Below are 13,108 nucleotides of genomic sequence, written 5' to 3'. Positions count from 1 at the left end.
AAAATGATCCCAGTATTTGACATAATACAAAACACGATGTTTGCTCACCTCCTCATAAGTCCTATAGTCCCACAGTAGTAGGGCTTGTTTTGGCCAATATCCACCTGTGAATGGGAACCTTTTGAAACCCCAAAAAGGCACACACGCCTCTCCCTCGAACAGCAAGATTTTTCTGCAGCAGTTTTGCTGGCGTGATTCGAAAAATAAACGTATTAATCCGAAAAATCAGCTGAATCCTTAGTCCTTCTCATACAACAGTACGGTTGTATAGTGAAGAGGACTCCTTCCTTCGTACACGTCACAGCACCCTCTTTCACAACTCGAGACTGTTGCCGGAAGTCACTCATTTTCATGGTGCGGGATTAAAAAAACTAAATAAATATAGCGATCGCTTCCACACACATCCAAGCCGTCCATTTCATTCAGGCGCATAAAATACCACGTGTATTATGAGATAAACATGCTTTTTCGTGTCACAGGCACTTTAATGCACAATGGGGTGTAAGGCAGCGAGAAAGGAGAGTGGACACAGGCGTTCATATTCGTAGCTCGGACCACCGAGGCATTAGCTTCAGCAACTACTTCACAACAAACATAAGTATAATATAGTGAAAATACAACAAAAATAATATTCATATCTCGTAAAAAATAATGTTCACGAGAAGTGCTTCAATCTGTATTAATGAGGCCCTATTCGCACACAGTTAAACAACAATGCAAAGAGAACTGGCATTCACAAATTCACAATCAAAATATATATACATAATACACATAAAATTTACTCAGACTTCGGTCAAATTCTATTTAAACATTTTTGCAACTCGTCTATCTCAAATAATACACTGGATGGCAATATTTAGTGACAATATACAAACTATGATGCTGGCTCCCAGCATCATAGGGCTCCCAACAATCGCATTCAATAATGGATCTGATAATCCAGATTATCAGAAGTCATGTTTGTCATTAGGGTTGTTCCCATCATGTTTTTTTGCTCCCGATCCGATCCCGATCATTTTAGTTTGAGTATCTGCCGATCCCGATATTTCCCGATCCGATTGCTTTTTTTTTTCTCCCGATTCAATTCCAATCATTCCCGATAATTTTTCCCGATCATATACATTTTGGCAATGCATTAAGAAAAAAATGAATAAAACTCGGGCAAATATATACATTCAACATACACTACATAAGTACTGTATTTGTTTATTATGACAATAAATCCTCAAGATGGCATTTACATTATTAACATTCTTTCTGTGAGAGGGATCCACGGATAGAAAGACTTGTAATTCTTAAAGGACAAATGTGACTTTGTATATTGTGACTAAATATTGCCATCTAGTGGATTTTTATGAGCTTTCAGTAAATGATAATTCAGCCATTTAACTTCTGCCCAAATGCATGATGGGAAGTGCAACCATGACTGTGCGTAATGGTACCAATTGATATATCTTCTCAGCGTTGGGAAATAAAATACAGTGATACCTCAGCTCACGAACATAATTGGTTCCCAGAAAGTGTGTGTAAGACGAAAAGTTCGTCTTCCGAACATTTATTTCCCATAAGAAACCATTAAAATGTGAATAATCCATTCCCAGGTCCCCATAAAACCTATTTTTTTACTAAATAAGCCTTAAAACTACACAAAAATATACCTTATTTTCTTTAATGTCTTCTTAGGCTTAACACTAGCCTGTGGTGGGGTCTTTTTCGGTCCCATAATAGCAAAAGTACACTCAATATGGTCCAAAATGTCTATCAAACACAAACCACGTCCGCACTCAACGAAAGGGAGGGGACGAACTGGGACGCCGTGAGCGTGCGTCAGCTTCTCGTGGAGCTGTTCGACCGCGTGGTTTGGTTCGTCCGCCGCAAACTAGTTCGTCAGCAGAGACTATATGCTCGCGAATTTAATGTTCTTGAGGCGAAAAGTTCGTGAGCTTAAGCGTTCGTGAGCTGAGGGATCACTGTAGGGTGTTAAGAAAAAGATCAACTACTACCTTTTTTCCCCACATTGCTTCACACAATATTTCTGATCGTTGAGAGAGGGATGGTAAGACTTTAGCCAAACTACGTGCATTCAAATGTGTTTGAATGCAAAAGTAAGGGCGAAACCTTTGCAAGTCAGGCTGCTTTTTCTTTACTTGCAATTCAGCCGTTCGCTGTGGATGGTGGTTGGGGGGAAATGTTCAGCCATTATCAGTGAATGGGGGATGGGCGTCATGCTACTTTCAGACACTGTTACTTCTTACTTGACAATAAACTGCTAAACTTCTGAGGATTTTTTAACAGTAGTTAAAGCAAAATTGGTTTGAATGCAAACGTTGCCTCAAAATAAAGACAGACAAAAACATTCTTGTGTTGGAATCTTCATTTTGCTTTTGATATGTTTTTATATTTTATTAGAATCACTCACAGCTTTCAGGTTGATAAATTTGTAGCTAGATTTGTTTATTTCTTGGTCAAGCCAAAAAAAAAAAGTTCCTTCAATCAAAATATATATTTTCAATCGAGAAAAAGAAAAGTCACTTGAAAGGAAAGCAAAATGTGTTTGAATGCAAAAGTAAGGGCGAAACCTTTGCAAGTCAGGCTGCTTTTTCTTTACTTGCAATTCAGCCGTTCGCTGTGGAAGAGGGGTTGGGGGGAAATGTTCAGCCATTATCAGTGAATGGGGGATGGGCGTCATGCTACTTTCAGACACTGTTACGTCTTACTTGACAATAAACTGCTAAAGTTCTGAGGATTTTTTAACAGTAGTATAATAATTCTAATTCATTCGGATGTATTTGTTTGAATACCCTCTACATGTTAAAAAACATTTTTGAAAAGATCAGTTAACAATTTGCTGTGGATATACATTGATATCCATAGATATTCAGAAATACTACAACAAAGCACACCAAGCAACAGTGGTAACAAGAAAAGCACCTCACATGAAATGGCTGGATAAAATATGCAAGACTAGTAAATACCACTCTTTGTTCAGAAACAAACTATCATTCAGGTTTCATACAATGGTGTAAATATTACATTGAATTTGAAACCAAACTAAATTAAACTGAACTAGTGCTCCACATCTATGTGCATGTGTTGTGGACCCTTACGTTTGTTACAAGTGTTTGTTTTGTTTGCTTTGCTTTGCTTTGCTTTGCTTTGCTTTGCTTTGCTTTGCTTTGCTTTGCTTTGCTTAATATAATATAATATAATATAATATAATATAATATAATATAATATAATATAATATAATATAATATAATATAATATAACATAACATAACATAACATAACATAACATAACATAACATAACATAACCAAATAACCCTCTCTGGGTTCTTCACAGAAAAAAGCCAGGAAATAAATAATACTATTGAAGGAAAAAAAAAATATATATATATACAATATATATATATATATATATATATATATATATTTTTTTTTTTTTTTACAATTTTTTTATCTTTTTTTTTTTGTTTTTTGTTTTGTTCAGGGGGCCGGACCAAATGTGGTCCGTGGGCCGTAGTTTGGGGGACCCCTGAGTTAGTGCTTTGAATGAGACCAGGGCTTTCTCTTTTTTTACACACAACAGCAGCCTTTCATACAGTGCAACATCTGAACTCCGGTGCAAAATCAGTAATAACAGTCAGTCACTGTATTTTAGTCACAACGACCCATCAATAAAAATATTCAAGTAGATATTAAAGAAAATGACAAAGACAATACTGTAGTGCAGCAGCATCTTTATCGCAATATCAATCCAGGGATCAGTTCAGTTGCAAACAAAACATCAACTAAATTGCAATATAGAACAAAAGTAAAATGTAGGCCTAGCCTATCTTATATCTATAATCTTTCTCACTCCCTCTTCCTCCGCTTCAGCCATTGTTATGTTATGTCCTATCTCTCATGTGAGTAGGGTCTATATTTTGATTGAAGCAATTTTTTGGGGGGGATTGAACAATAAAGACACAAATCTACCTACAACTTTATCAACCAACAGTAGGCTCTCAGAGCTGTGACTGATTCTAATAAAATATAAAAACATATCAAAAGCAAAATAAATTTACAGAACACAACAATTATTTTGTCTATCTTTTCATTATAGTCATCATGCAAAATACATGGTGTCTCAGCGGTGGTGCTGACGTATTCTGTCTGGGCTGTCATAACAGGGTTGGCACTCCAATGCCGGCTCCTTCTTGCATTTGCCACAGGTGTACCTGTAGCAGTGAACACAACTGCCGTTTGCAGAGTTCTGTGAGCATTCAACTCTAACTTGACACTTGGCTTTTTTACTGGGACTGGGTGTGAGGGGCTGCTGACGAAGCTTGTTCTCTTTGCGTGACAAAAGTCACTTGAATGAAAGCAAAATGTTTGAATGCAAAAGTTGCCTCAAAATAAAGACAGCCAAAGAAATTGTTGTATTTGTTTTGCTTTTGATATGTTTTTATATTTTGTTAAAATCAATCACAGCTTTAAAGCCTACTGTTGAATGATAAATTTGTTGGTTGATTTGTTTATTTCTTAGTCAGTCCCCCCCAAAAAGTTCCTTCAATCAAAGTATATATTTTCAATCAAAAACAAAAGTCACTTGAGCGAAAGCAAAATGTGTTTGAATGCAAAAGTAAGGGCGAAACCTTCCAGAGTGAGGCTGCTTTGGAGTTTTATTTGTGTCACAATTCTGAGGCCACCGCTGCTTTGTCTTTGCTCGTAAATTGAGCCATTAGCAGAGGAGGGGGTTGGGCGAAAACTTTCTTGAGTAGGCTGCTTTCTCTTTACTTGCAAAAGAGGTGTCCCAATTCTTAGGGCTGATGTTTCAAGCCCTACCCCTTACCCCTACTCCTTATTGCTTCGTTTGAAGGGCCAAGGGGTGGGCCGAGGGGTGGGCCAAGGGGTGGGCCAAGGGGTGGGCCAGGAGGTGGCCCAAGGGGTAGAAATGAGATGGGCTTGGGGGAGGATCTCCTTATAAGGCTGTCCCAAAATGGGACACCCTTGGGGATGATCCTAGGTTGTCCCAAAATGGGACACCCATGGTAATTCTAGTGTTAAGGCCATATTTATAGGTAATGCCCCCCCTCCTACACACACCTAAGCCCCTTTCACACACATATCCCTGTAAATTCCCGTGTAAACTGATGGGGGATTTAGTAGCGTCATTGCTGTCACGCATGGAGACATATCATGGGAATGACGAGGGTTGGACACTTTTACAGACTTGTCCCGTGTAGCCCACTCAGTGCTGTCTGTGCGGGAAGAGCAGCTGGTGCGATTTTATACCCCGGAGTTGTATTATTTTTGGTCGGCATTTGCTTTCACATTCTGTTGGTCAGATCGTGTTTTGTTACAGAGCCGGTTGTGGGAGCGTTCCTGACGTCGTAACTGCAGCCAATTGAAGCTCATTCAGACTGTATTTAAGCCCAGGCGATCCAAGAGAAGGGTGCTGAGATATTAACTTGCTGGGCGCCATTCGACACCTTCTACTCTTGAATTTCGTGCATTTGCTTACTTGTTTGTCTGTTTTGAAATCACCTACATTGTGCTGCTACTTGAGTGTATTTGTTTTGTTGACTTATCAGCGGTGTTGGGCATGTTACTTTAAAAAAGTAATTAGTTACATTACTCACTACCTCTTCCAAAAAGTAACTGAGTTAGTAACTGAATTACTCTATAATAAAAGTAACTAGTTACAGTGCCTTGCAAAAGTATTCGCCCCCCTTGAATCTTGCAACCTTTCGCCACATTTCAGGCTTCAAACATAAAGATATGAAATTTAATTTTTTTGTCAAGAATCAACAACAAGTGGGACACAATCGTGAAGTGGAACAACGTTTATTGGATAATTTAAACTTTTTTAACAAATAAAAAACTGAAAAGTGGGGCGTGCAATATTATTCGGCCCCCTTGCGTTAATACTTTGTAGCGCCACCTTTTGCTCCAATTACAGCTGGAAGTCGCTTGGGGTATGTTTCTATCAGTTTTGCACATCGAGAGACTGACATTCTTGCCCATTCTTCCTTGCAAAACAGCTCGAGCTCAGTGAGGTTGGATGGAGAGTGTTTGTGAACAGCAGTCTTCAGCTCTTTCCACAGACTCTCGATTGGATTCAGGTCTGGACTTTGACTTGGCCATTCTAACACCTGGATACGTTTATTTTTTAACCATTCCATTGTAGATTTGGCTTTATGTTTTGGATCATTATCCTGTTGGAATATAAATCTCCGTCCCAGTCTCAGGTCTTGTGCAGATACCAACAGGTTTTCTTCCAGAATGTTCCTGTATTTGGCTGCATCCATCTTCCCATCAATTTTAACCATCTTCCCTGTCCCTGCTGAAGAAAAGCAGGCCCAAACCATGATGCTGCCACCACCATGTTTGACAGTGGGGATGGTGTGTTCAGGGTGATGAGCTGTGTTGCTTTTACACCGAACATATCGTTTTGCATTGTGGCCAAAAAGTTCAATTTTGGTTTCATCTGACCAGAGCACCTTCTTCCACATGTTTGGTGTGTCTCCCAGGTGGCTTGTGGCAAACTTTAAACGAGACTTTTTATGGATATCTTTGAGAAATGGCTTTCTTCTTGCCACTCTTCCATAAAGGCCAGATTTGTGCAGTGTACGACTGATTGTTGTCCTATGGACAGACTCCCACCTCAGCTGTAGATCTCTGCAGTTCATCCAGAGTGATCATGGGCCTCTTGGCTGCATCTCTGATCAGTTTTCTCCTTGTTTGAGAAGAAAGTTTGGAAGGACGGCCGGGTCTTGGTAGATTTGCAGTGGTCTGATGCTCCTTCCATTTCAATATGATGGCTTGCACAGTGCTCCTTGAGATGTTTAAAGCTTGGGAAATCTTTTTGTATCCAAATCCGGCTTTAAACTTCTCCACAACAGTATCTCGGACCTGCCTGGTGTGTTCCTTGGTTTTCATAATGCTCTCTGCACTTTAAACAGAACCCTGAGACTATCACAGAGCAGGTGCATTTATACGGAGACTTGATTACACAACGGTGGATTCTATTTATCATCATCAGTCATTTAGGACAACATTGGATCATTCAGAGATCCTCACTGAACTTCTGGAGTGAGTTTGCTGCACTGAAAGTAAAGGGGCCGAATAATATTGCACGCCCCACTTTTCAGTTTTTTATTTGTTAAAAAAGTTTAAATTATCCAATAAATGTTGTTCCACTTCACGATTGTGTCCCACTTGTTGTTGATTCTTGACAAAAAAATTAAATTTCATATCTTCATGTTTGAAGCCTGAAATGTGGCGAAAGGTTGCAAGATTCAAGGGGGCCGAATACTTTTGCAAGGCACTGTACCAGGGAAAGTAACTATTTCCATTACTTTAAAAAGAACTTGTTGTATGTCAAAGAATTTGAAATTTTCTGAGCAGTATTCGAGTCAGTGGAATAGAGAAGAACAGACAGATAGTTAACTTGTTAGGTGCTTCAACAGATTTGAATTGCTTACCACAGATGTCGACAAAAGCTTTGCCCTGGGACATAAATTACACATTACATGCAGGTTCTTTCCTTTGATTTCGACAAACTTGAAATAGTGTCTATATCTCCACCTCTTAAAGGACGATTTTTCTTCTAAATGCTCTGCCATCCCGACCCTGTGCATCTGTTTTGCGTGTGTGTGTTTGCCGCACACGCTGTTCCGGTTTGCTTGTGAAATCACCGGCTCTGATTGGCTTACCACGACACATGACTCTAACCCTCAGCCAATCACAATCACTTCCATCGCATCTCTCGAGGGGGTGCATTCAGGTAGGCTCGTTTCCCGACAATTCACGTCACCTTCAAAGCGTCTGCCGTCCTCAAGATGGAAGCAGAATTATTGCTGGCTGACAGTGGGAGATGGGAACGAGGCTAGCATCAGGTGTAGCAAACAGAGAAACGTTACCAAACTTTGGAAAGCATTGTCTAATTGAATGAGCAGGGACAAACAGCTTGGAGTCAGAAGTACGTGCGCTATTCTCGAACCTGAACGCACCCCAAGTCTTGGGTGACAAATCAACAGAGCAGAGAGTCGACTCGACACAGCTGGTAGTTTCTTCAATTTATTCAGAGTAAGTAACGCACCGCTTTTGACCGTCAGTAACGGTAACGGCGTTGTAACGGCGGAAAAAGTAATTAGTTAGATTACCCCGTTACTGAAAAAATAACGCCATTACGTAACGGCGTTATTTACAGTGTTGTTAATCTTACTGAAAAAAAGTAATTAATTATAGTTACAAATTACTTCTCCCAAAAAGTAATTGCGTTAGTAACTCAATTACCTGAATGTAAGAGTAATTAGTTACTTGGCAAAGTATTGGTGATAATTACTTTTTTTTTTTCCTCAAAAAAAAAAAAACATTGGCCACACTATGTGAAGTTTTTTGTGAAGGTTTTTGGTACAACTGGCCCGAGCCCAATTCTTTACCGTAATTTACCCTTTACCCTGAATCAACTGTTAAAAGTTGTTAAAATTGCTCCCATTATTGCATTGGTTCCCTTCTCTCTACTTTCGACATATGAAAGTTTTAAAACTGTTTAATCATTTAAAGATAGATTCAAGTCAAGATTTTGCCGATTTAGAAGTATTTTACATAAAAAGTTACTTAGGTTCGCTAGGAAGGTTCTCTGCAACAGAGCCGTCCTAAAAAGTCTACTGCTTTAAGATGGCGGCTGTCTACTAACTCATTTAGTGCCATGTCTGTCATTTTGCATCTAGTTATATCTATGTACAGTACATGTGATATCTACCATGTCTACCATCGGCTACAACATGTATTATTGGAGCTACCTAGCATCGCGTTTACTCGGCGTCACAACTTACTTGCCTCCTCCCTACTCCTGCTCTGCTCTGTCGTCTCGGTGAGTCCGTCTCCCTCAGACTTTTCAACCAATATAGTAACGCATAGTAACGCATGCCTTTCCGTCCTCAGTAACGGTAACGGCGTTGCCAAGATGAGAAAAGTAATTAATTAGATTACCTACTACTGAAAAAAATAACGCCGTTAGTAACGCCATTATATTGTAACGCCGTTATTAACAATACTGGTTATTTATAACGGCGTTACTCCCAACACTGCCTATCAGCTATTATTGATCCCCGTCGACCTACTGTCACGAACCCATTGTGTTATTCCCCCTTTTCTGCGATCCCGTGTAATTTTGCTTGTATTTAATAAAACCTTGAACGCATCCCTACGTTGAGTTCTGCTTTGAGGTAAGACCTTTTTTCCGCAGTTGCGGACCCTAACATAGGCAAAAAAATAAACCACACATTTCCAAAGATGGACCATGGACTCTCTTCCTGGGCTTTACGATCCAGTAGCAATTAAATTTTGTTATGTTTTAAGTTTAATTCAGCTATTTTCAGCTTGCTATGTTGATAACTGCGATGTCCTTTTACCGCTTTTCGTCTAACTGCGGAGAAAGAGGGAGTGACGATCGGCCCGCCACGATATTTACGTCACCAGCCATCGTGCTGTAACCTGGAAAAGAAACGCGTGCTTTGATGTGTGCTGATGTGTGCCTCGTCCCAGGAAAGTCCCAGACATTGTACTAAGATGCGACTCGGTAGATTTCTGCGTCATCTCCGTGTCAGTCAACCCACGAAACTGCTTTCACAAATAAGGGCTGCCCGTTTAAATCCCTGGATTTAAACGGTGTTCAGGTGTATATGAAAGGGGCTTAGTGAAAAAAAAACGGATTCCGGTAGCATGTCCTCATTGGGCACTAATGAGCAGCCATATCATGCAGCATCCAAGTGATACACGCCTAATAGAACATTAAGTCTCATCAAAGGCTTGTTGGGAGGGGAGCGAGGGGGTGCGTCATTGAGGGGTGGTGGGGGGTCTTTAATGAACAACACTGCTGCTTTTAATGACCTGCGTGATGCGCACACACACACACACGCACTGTGTGTTATCTTAACTGCGGAGAAGTGCACACACAGCACTGTTGCTCCTTATCAACCCTCAGCCGCGCTGCGAAAAAATGAATGCATGTGTTCAGTGAAAGCAGATAAGGTAAAACTGGATTACCCACGGGATTCCCGCAGAGTACCTTCCCGGGGGAGGTGCGCTTCCAGTAGACAGGCAGAAATGCCCACGAAATTATCACAATATGGAAAAGGGGTTTCTGTTTCTACTTCCAAAGGCGAAAAAATTTGAGGTTGGCTGTGGCCACTCTTTGTGGGTGCCGCTTATGCAGAGCAGCAACATGAGAAGAACTTTTACATTCAGGTTAAAACTGATACTACTGTATCTCCAAAGACTGAAAAACTCCCAGGTCTATTACATTCAACATTAGTGATGTTAATAGAGTAGAAATCCTACACTTCTGACGGTGCCACCACTAGCACTAATAAATGTGCTGTTTAAAATTTGTTTACAAAAGGCAGAAAATTCACAAGTTCATTTTTCATCCTCGTTATGTGAGAACTTTCCATCAACACAGAACAAAGGAAAATGCGTAAATATCTATTTATTCATTTTGAGCATTACCACCTAAGACAGAAACTTTACTGGACAACTCTATCCATGTTGCATGCTATTTTCATTCCCCGATTCTGTACAGCTGCCCTTTATACACAACAGCAACTTGGGGGTGTTCCAGCCAATGCTTTCTCAAACTACCTCCGTTTTGTTTGAGTGCTGTTCTTCAAGAGCAGAGACGCAGAAAATAAACTTGGCAAACATTGTCATTCAACTCTTCCATTCATTGTACCCCTAAAGCCGCTAATTACATTTTTCTGCATTTTTCGGAATCGTCCTAAGCAGCCATTCGCCAGGAGCACCCTGGGAAAACTACTGACGGGGTCCAAGCACCAAGGGGGGTTACACGGGTAGTAAGGAGGCGGCGATAAACACTATCCAGAGAAACAAGGGAATACAAAGCGCCACGGCTTATGTTGAGCTTTCATTGAGACTCGCGCCAAAATAAAAAGCTGACACACTCTGGATCACTAAGTTGTTTTGGGGGGGACGAGCATGTCGCATTTGGCATGCTGGGAAGCTGCAATGTCACCTGGCATTGTGAAATCAGAGGAAACGTGATTTTCATGCATAAACCGACCAAAAGGTCTCATGAAACTATGCAGAAAACATAAGTCTACTATAGTGGTACCTGTACATACAAAGTTAATTTGTTCCAGGACCTTGTTTGTAAGTCGAAATGGTCGTATGTCGAGTAGATTTTCCAATAAGAATACATTATAATTCCATTCATTCTTTCCACAGCCTGAAAACCTACACTAAATCCTTAATAAATACTGCTGGTACTATTACAAATGGCAATTACACATAGCAAAACAAATAAATTACTAGGCCTGCAAGCAGGACTGAACGGGCCCTCGCAATCTTGCGCAACTCGGACGTCACGCAACTCGGACAGTGTGCAGGTCAGGGTGGTGGCAGATCGTCCTCTCTAATCATCCCATTAGAACCTCACATGCTCGAAAGTCGCCTCTTTAAATTCACACACCTAATAGATAAAAACCCCTATTGGAAAGAGTACTACAAAAAAGGAGGCGCTACTGAGTTGTGCAGCCAAGCCCTTATTCAAAACCAAAATGAATCTTCTAACTGGGCCAATTCGACCAAGTATGCCAAATTCTGTGGCTCTATAAGCTGCCTGAGTCTCTGAAAAAAAATATTTCCTTTTAATGGCGAACAAAGGGTCATCACGGCAACAGACAGAGACATGTGGACATGGGCCGTGAAATAAGTATTATAAAAGGTCTTGAAATTACAATGACCAACCTGAAAAGAACTGGACATATATTAGAAAAAATTAGTGACTTTCTATTGCCACTAGTTGGCGCTGTAGGGTTGATGCAAATGACCCCTACAGGACCCTTCAGAGTATGACTCAACAAGCACGAGATGTTTGGCGCAGATGTGTTGTAGAAGTTATGACTGTTCAAAACTTTTTGTGAGACGAAATGGGTTCAGTCATTTTTACTTCTCCTGTTGGACCCTTCTGCTTCACCCAAACCTCAGTATTTTTCATCAGGCATCTGAACACATGTCTTAAGGCTACCCTCTTGCAGGTTTGAGGTCAATAGATTTTTTTCCCTTGGAGGAGGAGCCTGTCTCGTAAAGAAGCCCATTTCCTGTTCCCACTAGGGGGCGCCAGGCCTAATGGGTAATATTTCAATGCAGTCGTGTTCAGGCTGGGATAGCTCATATACATGCTAGAAATGAAAAAGATTGAACGTTGTATCACGTATTGTTGGAGTTTTTAATCATTTTCTGAATTTGGTATTTTGCCTAAAAATGGCCGACTTTGGGACCACGCCCAGGCCAGACCCTTGAATGAAAACACACCATTTTGAAAACTTAAGATTGCATATGTCTCCTGAATAGTCTGACCAATTTTGAAGACGATCCAACTTTATCCTTCAGCGACAAGGTCTCAAATGTAAATCGATAAAATTTCGCATTTGACCCAAAATTTCCGGCTTCCTGTTGGGTTTGGAATATGGGTGCAAGAGACTTTTTGGAGCAGTTTTGCACAATGTATCGACTCACTAAATTTCATTGTTCTAGGTTGAAAAAACCTAATAGGAGAGGCCTTTTTGAAAATTTCAAGGGGGCGCCACTGAGCCATTTTGTTAATTTTTTTTGTAGATTCTAAACATTTACGCAAAGTTGCATGTATGTGCAAATTTTGGTGGGTTTTCGTGCATGTTCAAGCCTCCAAACGTAAACTCCAACTGTGAACCGATAAAATTTCATATACGATCCAAAATACCCGATTTCCTGTTGGATTTGGAATATGGGTGCAAGAGGCTTTTTTGATTAGTTAGGCATAAGGTATCTACTCCCCAAATTTCATTGCTCTACGTTGAAAACCTGAGAGGAGAGGCCTTTTTGAAAATTTTAAGGGTCAAGGGGGCGCCACTGAGCCATTTTTTGACATTTTTTCAAAACGACGCAAGATTATCGAAATTTACGTGAATCTGCACGTATGTGCAAATTTTGGTGAGTTTTCGTGCATGTTCAGGCCTCCAAATGTAAACTGTACTACAAATGGATAAAAATTTCACATTCGATCCAAAATACCCGATTTTCTGTTGGATTTGGAAAATGGGTGCAAGAGACTTTTTGG

This window comes from Corythoichthys intestinalis, chromosome 3, assembly GCF_030265065.1.
Source record: "Corythoichthys intestinalis isolate RoL2023-P3 chromosome 3, ASM3026506v1, whole genome shotgun sequence".
Classification (NCBI taxonomy): Eukaryota; Metazoa; Chordata; class Actinopteri; order Syngnathiformes; family Syngnathidae; genus Corythoichthys; species Corythoichthys intestinalis.
Note: the sequence above shows the minus strand (reverse complement) of the source record.